The following is an 11,317-nucleotide window of genomic DNA, read 5'->3' as shown; positions in this document are numbered from 1 at the left end:
CTGGATTACAAGCAGCAGTCACACTATTAACAATGAATTGTATTCTTTACAAGCAATCTACTAAATGCTTTAAATATCTTTTTTGTTTGTTTTTGTTTTCTTTTTTTTTTTTTTCTTTCCGTTAATTCAATAAAATGTCATTAGAAAAAAAAATCCACAGAATGTGATTTGTGTTCATCAGGAGCACGCCGGCCTTGGGTGGTCCTCCAACTAGATCTGTGGGAACCAAACTGTATCAGAGCACCACAGACTGCCATTAAAATGTTACCCAATCCACCCAACTGTTCACGTCTCCACCCGCCCAACTGTTCATGTCTCCACCCGCCCAACTGTTCATGTCTCCACCCGCCCAACTGTTCATGTCGCCATCCGCCCAAACTGTTCATGTCGCCATCCGCCCAACTGTTCATGTCGCCATCCGCCCACCCACCCAACTGTTCATGTCGCCACCCGCCCAACTGTTCATGTCTCCACCCGCCCAACTGTTCATGTCTCCACCCGCCCAACTGTTCATGTCTCCACCCGCCCAACTGTTCATGTCTCCACCCGCCCAACTGTTCATGTCTCCACCCGCCCAACTGTTCATGTCTCCACCCGCCCAACTGTTCATGTCTCCACCCGCCCAACTGTTCACGTCTCCACCCGCCCAACTGTTCACGTCTCCACCCGCCCAACTGTTCACGTCTCCACCCGCCCAACTGTTCACGTCTCCACCCGCCCAACTGTTCACGTCTCCACCCGCCCAACTGTTCACGTCTCCACCCGCCCAACTGTTCACGTCTCCACCCGCCCAACTGTTCACGTCTCCACCCGCCCAACTGTTCACGTCTCCACCCGCCCAACTGTTCACGTCTCCACCCGCCCACCTACCCAACTGTTCATGTCTCCATCCACCCAACTGTTCATGTCTCCATTCACCCTACTGTTCACGTCTCCATTCACCCTACTGTTCGTGTCTCCAACTGTTCGTGTCTCCAACTGTTCGTGTCTCCAACTGTTCGTGTCTCCAACTGTTCGTGTCTCCACCCGCCCATCCACCCAACTGTTCATGTCTCCACCCGCCCAACTGTTCAGGTCTCCACCCGCCCAACTGTTCAGGTCTCCACCCGCCCAACTGTTCATGTCTCCACCCGCCCAACTGTTCATGTCGCCATCCGCCCAAACTGTTCATGTCGCCATCCGCCCAACTGTTCATGTCGCCATCCGCCCACCCACCCAACTGTTCATGTCGCCACCCGCCCAACTGTTCATGTCTCCACCCGCCCAACTGTTCATGTCTCCACCCGCCCAACTGTTCATGTCTCCACCCGCCCAACTGTTCATGTCTCCACCCGCCCAACTGTTCATGTCTCCACCCGCCCAACTGTTCATGTCTCCACCCGCCCAACTGTTCACGTCTCCACCCGCCCAACTGTTCACGTCTCCACCCGCCCAACTGTTCACGTCTCCACCCGCCCAACTGTTCACGTCTCCACCCGCCCAACTGTTCACGTCTCCACCCGCCCAACTGTTCACATCTCCACCCGCCCAACTGTTCACGTCTCCACCCGCCCAACTGTTCACGTCTCCACCCGCCCAACTGTTCACGTCTCCACCCGCCCAACTGTTCACGTCTCCACCCGCCCAACTGTTCATGTCTCCATCCACCCAACTGTTCATGTCTCCATTCACCCTACTGTTCACGTCTCCATTCACCCTACTGTTCACGTCTCCAACTGTTCGTGTCTCCAACTGTTCGTGTCTCCAACTGTTCGTGTCTCCAACTGTTCGTGTCTCCAACTGTTCGTGTCTCCAACTGTTCGTGTCTCCACCCGCCCATCCACCCAACTGTTCATGTCTCCACCCGCCCAACTGTTCAGGTCTCCACCCGCCCAACTGTTCAGGTCTCCACCCGCCCAACTGTTCATGTCTCCACCCGCCCAACTGTTCATGTCTCCACCCGCCCAACTGTTCATGTCTCCATTCACCCACCCACCCACCCAACTGTTCATGTCTCCATTCACCCACCCACCCACCCAACTGTTCATGTCTCCATTCACCCACTCACCTACCCAACTGTTCATGTCTCCATTCACCCTCCCACCCAAAATTCCACGTCTCCATCCATCCACCCATGTCCCCATGCTTTATTGAGAAATTGTTTTAAAAAACACCCCCTGGCATTTCTAGTTCTGGCCACCTTTAGTAAGGGCAAGATGATTCATGTAGCATTTACTTCCAGCAATCCATCTGCCCTTAGCTCAGGCTTGCAGGCAGGAGGGTGTGCTTAGCTGAGAAAACCCCTCCCCCATGAAGACTCGTGGAATCTGACATTTTGGCCTAGTCCAGAAACCAAAATGACACTGAGGAAATGTGAATTCTAAAACCAGTAAATCAAATCTCCCTTCTATTCACTAATGGTAGCAGGAAAATCCAGTAGTGGGTATTTAATAGGATTTTATGGGTGCCAAAAAATCGTGAAAAATACAGTTCACAGTATAAAACTTACATTTATTTTATACATACCTAAAAACGAACCAGTAAAAGCCGTGTTACACATGCTGGTTCTGTGGACATAATTGTGTGTTGAATAGATGTTTGCAGTGTAGTGTCTGATCCCAACATGTTTCACCAATACTGGCTTCTTTGGGGGGTTTAGAGACCACTACTAATAGACTACCAAGCCAATTCAACCTTCCGCCCAACTTAGGGGAGGAGGGTACCGTGTGAACACAGGAGACACAGACCAGGATTATGTGTGGTGAGCAAAGAATAGCTGCTATGGCGCCCAAATCAACATTGCCAATATTAAAGATAGACTATTATGGCCAAGTAGCAGTTTCTAGGTCGCTCTATAAGTTGCCACTTTATACTGTGGCTTGTATTTTTCTCTTTTTTTTTTTTTTTGTTTGTTTTGGCACCCTTAAATACCCACTATAATGACTCGGAATACAGCCCTGGGATCAGCACAGCCGCCATTTTCAGGATATCCGCAATGGCCGCCGCCTGTTCACAAAAATATGAGACCAATGTACACATCGCAGGCACCTCACAACAGTAGATGCTGTACATTTGTTTTCTTTAGAAAGGAGCCACAATCTGTGTTAGAAATACCTGTCCCCTGCCAGCATGGGAGCCTTGCTCTGTGTAGAAGCAGTGATCTCTCTGCAGAGGTCTGAAAAGTAATGCACTTGGGCGTCAAACATGAAAGCAAGCTACTCACTGGGGGGGAAACCTCTGGGTGAATCTAAGATGGAAAAGGACCTGGGGGGTACTGGTAGACAACAGTCTTGGCAGTGGCATTCAATGCCAAGCTGCTGCAAGCAAAGCCAACAGAATACTGGGTTGTATAAAAAAAGGGGCTTCACTCCAGAAATAAAGAGATTATTCTCCCGCTCTACAAGACTCTGGTCCGGCCACATCTGGAGTATGCTGTCCAGTTCTGGTCACCGGTCCTCAGGAAAGATGTGCTGGAACTGGAGAGAGTCCAGAGAAGGGCAACAAAAATAATTAGGGGAATGGAGGACATCGGCTATGAGGAAAGACTACAAGCACTGAACCTATTCTCTCTGGAGAAGAGACGATTGAGGGGGGATATGATATCAATGTACAAATACTGTACTGGCGACCCTAGCATAAGGAACAAACTATTCAGAGAAAGGGAATACAATAAGACACGTGGCCACTCACTAAAACTAGAGGAAAAACGGTTTAACCTTAAAATGCGTAAGGGGTTCTTCACTGTCAGAGCAGTAAGGATGAGGAATTCTCTTCCACAAGCAGTGGTATCAGCAGGGAGCATCGATGGTTTCAAAAAACTATTAGATGGGCACCTTAAAGACCACAACATACAGGGAGTGCAGAATTATTAGGCAAATGAGTATTTTGACCACATCATCCTCTTTATGCATGTTGTCTTACTCCAAGCTGTATAGGCTGGAAAGCCTACTACCAATTAAGCATATTAGGTGATGTGCATCTCTGTAATGAGAAGGGGTGTGGTCTAATGACATCAACACCCTATATCAGGTGTGCATAATTATTAGGCAACTTCCTTTCCTTGGGCAAAATGGGTCAAAAGAAGGACTTGACAGGCTCAGAAAAGTCAAAAATAGTGAGATATCTTGCAGAGGGATGCAGCACTCTTAAAATTGCAAAGCTTCTGAAGCGTGATCATCGAACGATCAAGCATTTCATTCAAAATAGTCAACAGGGTCGCAAGAAGCGTGTGGAAAAACCAAGGCGCAAACTAACAGCCCATGAACTGAGAAAAGTCAAGCGTGCAGCTGCCAAGATGCCACTTGCCACCAGTTTGGCCATATTTCAGAGCTGCAACATCACTGGAGTGCCCAAAAGCACAAGGTGTGCAATACTCAGAGACATGGCCAAGGTAAGAAAGGCTGAAAGACGACCACCACTGAACAAGACACACAAGCTGAAACGTCAAGACTGGGCCAAGAAATATCTCGAGACTGATTTTTCAAAGGTTTTATGGACTGATGAAATGAGATTGAGTCTTGATGGGCCAGATGGATGGGCCCGTGGCTGGATTGGTAAAGGGCAGAGAGCTCCAGTCCGACTCGGACGCCAGCAAGGTGGAGGTGGAGTACTGGTTTGGGTTGGTATCATCAAAGATGAGCTTGTGGGGCCTTTTCGGGTTGAGGATGGAGTCAAGCTCAACTCCCAGTCCTACTGCCAGTTTCTGGAAGACACCTTCTTCAAGCAGTGGTACAGGAAGAAGTCTGCATCCTTTTCATGCAGGACAATGCTCCATCACACGCGTCCAAGTACTCCACAGCGTGGCTGGCAAGAAAGGGTATAAAAGAAGAAAAGCTAATGACATGGCCTCCTTGTTCACCTGATCTGAACCCCATTGAGAACCTGTGGTCCATCATCAAATGTGAGATTTACAAGGAGGGAAAACACTACACCTCTCTGAACAGTGTCTGGGAGGCTGTGGTTGCTGCTGCACGCAATGTTGATGTCAAACATTGCGTGCATTGCGTCAAAACACTGACAGAATCCATGGATGGCAGGCTTTTGAGTGTCGTTGCAAAGAAAGGTGGCTATATTGGTCACTGATTTGTTTTTGTTTTGTTTTTGAATGTCAAAAATGTATATTTGTGAATGTTGAGATGTTATATTGGTTTCACTGGTAAAAATAAATAATTGAAATGGGTATACTGTATATTTGATTTTTGTTAAGTTGCCTAATAATTATGCACAGTAATAGTCACCTGCACACACAGATATCCCCCTAAAATAGCTAAAACTAAAAACAAACTATAAAAACTACTTCCAAAAATAGTCAGCTTTGATATTAATGAATTTTTTGGGTTCATTGAGAACATGGTTGTTGTTCAATAATAAAATTAATCCTCAAAAATACTAATTTGCCTAATAATTCTGCACTCCCTGTACAGGGGTATACAATGTACAACATACAGGGGTATACAATGTACAACATACAGGGGGTATACAATGTACAACATACAGGGGTATACAATGTACAACATACAGGGGGTATACAATGTACAACATACAGGGGTATACAATGTAGGGTTAACAGTAAACACACACATCATAGGTTGAACTGGATGGACTGATGTCTTTTTTTTTTTTCAACCTCACAAACTATGTAACATGCCGCTGACTGTGCCAGAACTCAAGCTCTGCAGGGTTGGGGGAGGGGCGTTTGGAATCTAGTGTAATTTTTGTGATCTCTCACTTTCTGAATACAAGACACAGACTTCAGGTGGACGGTGTGACCTGGTTTGTGTAAAGAAAAAAAAAAAGTAACTGGCGTCTCTTAAAATGCGGAGATTTGCCAACCCGGGGGGTCAAATATAACACCTGCAGCCAAAAATATGTATAAAGGACACCCTTTCCAGTCACATGGTCTGTGAACTATAGAACCATCGTGAAAGTCTCTGCAGCATAAATGGCAACGCGTTTCATCCTTTGAGGTGGAGACATTTCTTCACAAGAAAAGGGGGAAAAAAATCTATATTAAAGTCAACTGACCTGTCTCTCCTGCATCTTATTTCAAAAGACGCGGCCTAGGAAGAAAGGATGGGGGCAGAGCCTCAAGTTGGTAATTTGATGTAGGCACATGGCTGCACTTAAAGTGATTGTAAACCTCAGACATGAACAAAGCATATCCCTCTATAGTGTGTACTTGTCCCAGTCCACAGCACTAAGTGTCATTTCTGTTTGCTGCCTTTCTTCCTGACACCAAGAGGAAAAAAGTGAGCTCAGGCACACAGCCTGTGATTGACAGCCTTAGCTCTTTTCCTGTGTGCTGGGTGAATGAGTGTCTCCCTTACCTTCAATCATCTCTGAGCTCTGCAGAGTTTTCCTGACACCAAGAGATAAAAGGTGACACAGGAGGGAGCTCCAGCACACAGCCTGGGATTGACCGCCTCCGCTCTGTTACTGTGTGAAGATGGGTGGGGGAGGAGGACTGTCCCTCCCCCCCCAATCAGCTCTCAGAGCTCTCCTCACTGATGTAACCTCAGCTCCCTGAACCTGCTGAGATCCCATGTAAATTCCGGACTTTGGATGTAGCGAAGACAAGACTGCAGATAAGCAGGCACAACAACTTCGGAGGATTTGTGCCATCTCGGTGTATCAACTGAGGCCAGTCACTTCACTGGGTATATGGAGGGTTTACAAATACTTTAAGGCGTGACCTAGTTGTATATCCATCCAACACGTTTCAGGGGAAATGTCTCCCACTTTCTCAAGGCCTGATATAAAGAAAAATGAAATGGTCCTGATGAAGGGGGAGACGTACCCCGAAATGTGTTGGCTTCTCATCAGCGGTAAAAATACTTTAGAGAGCAATACCAGTGAGAGAACTCTACGGGACCAGTGCTGTTTTTCCATTTGCCTCACCAGTGTAAAGGACATTCTTCCCACTGACCACCGGTTAGGGCAGGGGTCTTCAAACTATTGCCCTCCAGTTGTTCAGGAACTACAATTTCCCTTCATGCCCAGTCATGTCTGCGAATGTCAGTTTTACAATGCCTCATGGGATGTGTAGTTCCGCAACAGCTGGAGGGCCGTAGTTTGAGGATGCCTGAGTTAGGGGTTAGTTTTTTGTTGCGGTGTCCCCACTGTGGAGATTTGCCCCCTTCTTGTCCTGGTGATATTCTGACACAATGAAGTTAATTAACTAAAACGTGAGAGTGTAAAATCTGGTGCAGTTCTGCATGGAAACCAATCCACTTCCAGCTTCTATTGTTTAAAGCTTCATTAAAGAAGCTGATTGGCTGCCATGCCATGCACCAGATTCCGCTTTCTCCAATTTTACTAAATCTCCCCCACTGTGCCACATGGGCAGAAAATGCGAAGAAATCTCCCCAGCGAGGATGCAGACCGCATCAAAACCCTGCAGGAGATTCCAACCCTTCCTCCCCTCCCCCTCCTGAAGCTAAAAGAAAAGTGGGCTCAGTATTTTCCGTCTTTGAGTTGAGCGTTGTATTTCGGAGGAGGAATGTTTACACAGCAGATCTGCGGAGCGGTCCGGCGTAGTACAACGCTGGCGGTAGATTAATGAGTTTGTGATGGAAAGTGCCGCCGTTGCTTTCTTCAGCTATTTTTGGAAGATCCTCGATTCTAAATTGCTCTTTTTGGCCTTAATTGCTGCATTTGCTTTATGTGAACCAAACCAGGCAGAGCGCTCCGAGGGTTCTCCTGGCACTGTGCCCAGATTCATGTCATGTACGCTGTTCTTCTATAGATGGTAAGATTCCTATACACAGGAATGTAAACCCTCTGTACATTCTAGGAGAGCCGGGGGCTCTCCAGATGGGGAACTAAATCACTAAGCATGCCCAACTGTCTTACCTGCACCTCTCACTACACCACTTGCTAACTGTCCACTGTACCTATACTGTGGCTGGACGGCGGCTCTGTGCCTGATCAGGCACCTAGTACATGTTCTGACATGTCTGGGGCGCACCCGGCACCAGCGACCCGCTCCCGTTGTGATCACACACAGCCGGAGCCCAGCAGCGGGTACCACAGACTCAATGTGCGCTGGCACCCGCCAATTACACAAGCAGAACGGCAATCCAACGTACACATGGCAGCTTGCCATTCTGTCAGAAGGGAAGGTATTGATCCCGATCGGACACCGATCCATGTCTTCTCCTAATAAAAGCCCCTCCCACACTATAATAAAACACTGGCTAGGCACACAGTTAAAAGGGTTGTTAAGTCAGAAAGTTTTTTTTATCAATGCATTAAGATAAAAAGCCTTTTGTATGAAGCAACCCCCCCTAATACTTACCAGAGCCCCCTCTTGCCTCTTTGGATGCGGCTCCGCTAGTTGCTAGGCTGTTTCGGCAGTGGTCCTTCGGCGTATTTTTTGGCTCAAATGCTGGTCTGCAGACCAGACTTCTAGGGCCTTGGCCTTGACTGATCTTCCTTTGCAAGGAGATCGTCTGTTTGGGGCTACCCTGGATGACATCATTGACTGCCCAAAGCGTTCCCCTGGGGTGCCTAAGTGGATTGCTAGACGCTACCCCTTTTGCGGAGTCCCTTAGAGAGAAGTGGACTCTCCTGTCTCAAGACTGAATCAGGCTACCATGATCCCAGTGGAGGATTCCCTGTCCTTTAACCACTTTAGCCCCAGAAGATTTTGCTACTCAATGACCAGGCCACTTTTTTCAACTTGGCACTGCGCGACTTTAACTGACAATTGCGCGGTCATGCAATGCTGTACCCAAACAAAATGTATGTCCTTTTTTTTCCACAAACAGCTTTCTTTTGGTGGTATTTGATCACCTGTGCGATTTATTTTTATTTTTTTTGCGATATTAACCACTCGCCGACCGCCGCACGACTATTTACTGCGGCGGTCAGCCCCTCACAGGCAAAGCGACGTAGGACTAGGACCTGTGAGCGACGTAGGACTAGGACCTGTGAGGCTCTAGGGAGAGAGCGCGCTCACGGACCCCCCCCCCCCCCCCCGCGCGTGTTCCCGGCGGACCCGATTGTCCGTTCCAGAGGGAGAAAGGCAGGCGGCTAATGTAAACACAGCCGCCTGTCATTCTTCCCTGTGTAAGAATGGAGATCATACGGTTCTACTATGTAGGACCATTGATCTCTGTTCTTACACCTCCAAGCCACATCCAATCAGTTAGAAGCACGCCCCTAGGGACACACACAGCCCCTCCCTCCCCCAAAAGTGTCAAAAATGTCAGTCAAGGGTCCGATCTGTCCGCCACAATGTCGCAGACCCGCAAAAAAATCGCAGATTGCCGCCATTACTCGTTAAAAAAAAAAATGACAAAAATCTTTCCCTTAGTTAGTAAACGCAATAACTTTTGCGCAAACCAATCAAAATACGCTTTTTGATTAAAAAAGGTACAGTGTCGCATGACCGCGCAATTGTCAGTTAAAGTCACGCAGTGCCGAATCTCAAAATAGGCCCTGGTCAGAAAGGGGGTAAAATCTTCCGGGGCTTAAGTGGTTAATAAAAAAACAGCAAATTCTGCAAAAAATTGACATTTTCTACTTTGACAGTTAAAAAATATCCAATATATTCAATGTTTGTCATATATTTAGGCCAAAATGTATTTAGCTACATGTCTTTGACAAAAAAAATCTTAATGAGCGTTTTTATATCCACTTTAAGACCCCCTTCCTGACCAGGGCCTATTTTGCGATTCGGCACTGCGTTGCTGTAACGGACAATTGCGCGGTCTTGCGACGCTGTACCCAAATTAAATTTATGTCCTCTTTTCCCCACAAATAGAGATTTAATTTGGTGGTATTTGATCACCTGTGCAATTTTTTATTTTTTAAAAAAAAGAGCGACAATTTTGAAAAAAAAAAAAAAATATATATATATTTCTCTGTCGCTCATTGACAGATGCAGACTTCTTGATTAATATCAGTAGGGTTATACTGCCCCCTACAGGAGTAGGACACTAGGCAGGAAAAAAGTTCCGGCCACACCTTATGGGCAGTCCCAGGGGGTATATCCTCTCTCTCCCTGCTACAGGATGTCAGTTTTTTTCTGCCTAGTCAGGAGTAAGGACCGAAGTTCCTTGCTGGGATCTCTAGTCCTTTTTTAGATCTTTTTTTAGTTAGCTTTTTTCTCCAGTTGTTCCTGTGAGATCTTCAAGCAATTATGCTGGATCTGGGCGACGGGCTGGATGTTGAGATCCAGTGGTCACCCCAGCCGGCCTACGAGCGCGTGCAGGCCCTAGCTCCGCGCTGGGTCGGCCGCGACATAGTCCCACTGGACAGGGACTGGCCCTGCGAGTTAAACGTCTCGCCAGGTCGCCTACGATCAGTCGGAATCTGAGTCGCGGCCTCCGTATTGGCCGACAGCCCCCCCACCTCGGTGGAGAGGGGTTCTGTCAGGAGTTGGTGCCCACCTGTTCCGGTATGGTGAGTAGAATGTTCCCCCTCTCCCCCTGTCGGGTTTTGGAGTAGACGCGGGCCCCTCCGTGGGATGGTCGGACCCTCATGATCCCGGGTTCCCCTCTATCCGGTGACACACTCCACCTATCTCCCCCTCGCTAGTATGAGTTGGTGAGTAAGGTATACCACTCCAGGAGGCTTGGTTTGGGAGCTGACAATCTGTATGAGTCTGTCGCTGCAAGGAAGCCTGCATTGTAAAAAGGACTGAGAAATCCATGACTGATGTCTGTCAAGGATGGAGGCATGGCGCCGCTGGCGTTACTATTAAAACAATCGTGCAGAGGGGTGATATTATCAGGCCCACCTACCTATCGCACGAGAGTCCTCTGTTAGCTCTGCAGCCGCACGGAGCCGCCATCCTTCCGCGGGTCGCCATTTTGGCGTAGCCTAATGTCTCCTTATGGCGGCGGCCATTTTGATACACCCAGCTTCGCCCTGGCTTGAGTGCTGAGCAGCGGTGGGAGTGCCGGAAGGCGTGTAAAGGGGCGGAGCCCCTCCCTTTACCCGGGTAAATCGATCCACAAGACTTCCTGTCCTGTAAAGACAGCGCTGAGAGCAGTCCTGTAGGAACTTCTGTGCAACAGGTGGTGAGCCTTTTGGGGTCTCTCTTCTCTCTCTGTGGGGGTTCCAAAGCACGTGGTCACTGAGGAGCGCTGTTGCGCTGGGGGATTACTTTAAAAAAAAAAAAGTTTTTCTTTTTTCAATTTTGTCATTTGTTTGCTGACAGGTTTTCCTGGCTTTGCCATGGACCCTGCTACACGTGTCCCCACCTGATCCCCTCGAGGTGACCACAGGACCCTCCAATTCTCCCCTTACTATCAATGCACTTTCAGCGGTTTTGGAGTCTTTTGTATCCCGGGTGGAGGTGGCCTGTCAGGGACGGGGGGCTAAAAAGCGA

This window comes from Pelophylax lessonae (genome assembly GCF_965119305.1).
Source record: "Pelophylax lessonae genome assembly, chromosome: 3".
Classification (NCBI taxonomy): domain Eukaryota; kingdom Metazoa; phylum Chordata; class Amphibia; order Anura; family Ranidae; genus Pelophylax; species Pelophylax lessonae.
The sequence above is the reverse complement of the archived record's forward strand: the minus strand, read 5'-3'. Positions refer to the sequence as shown.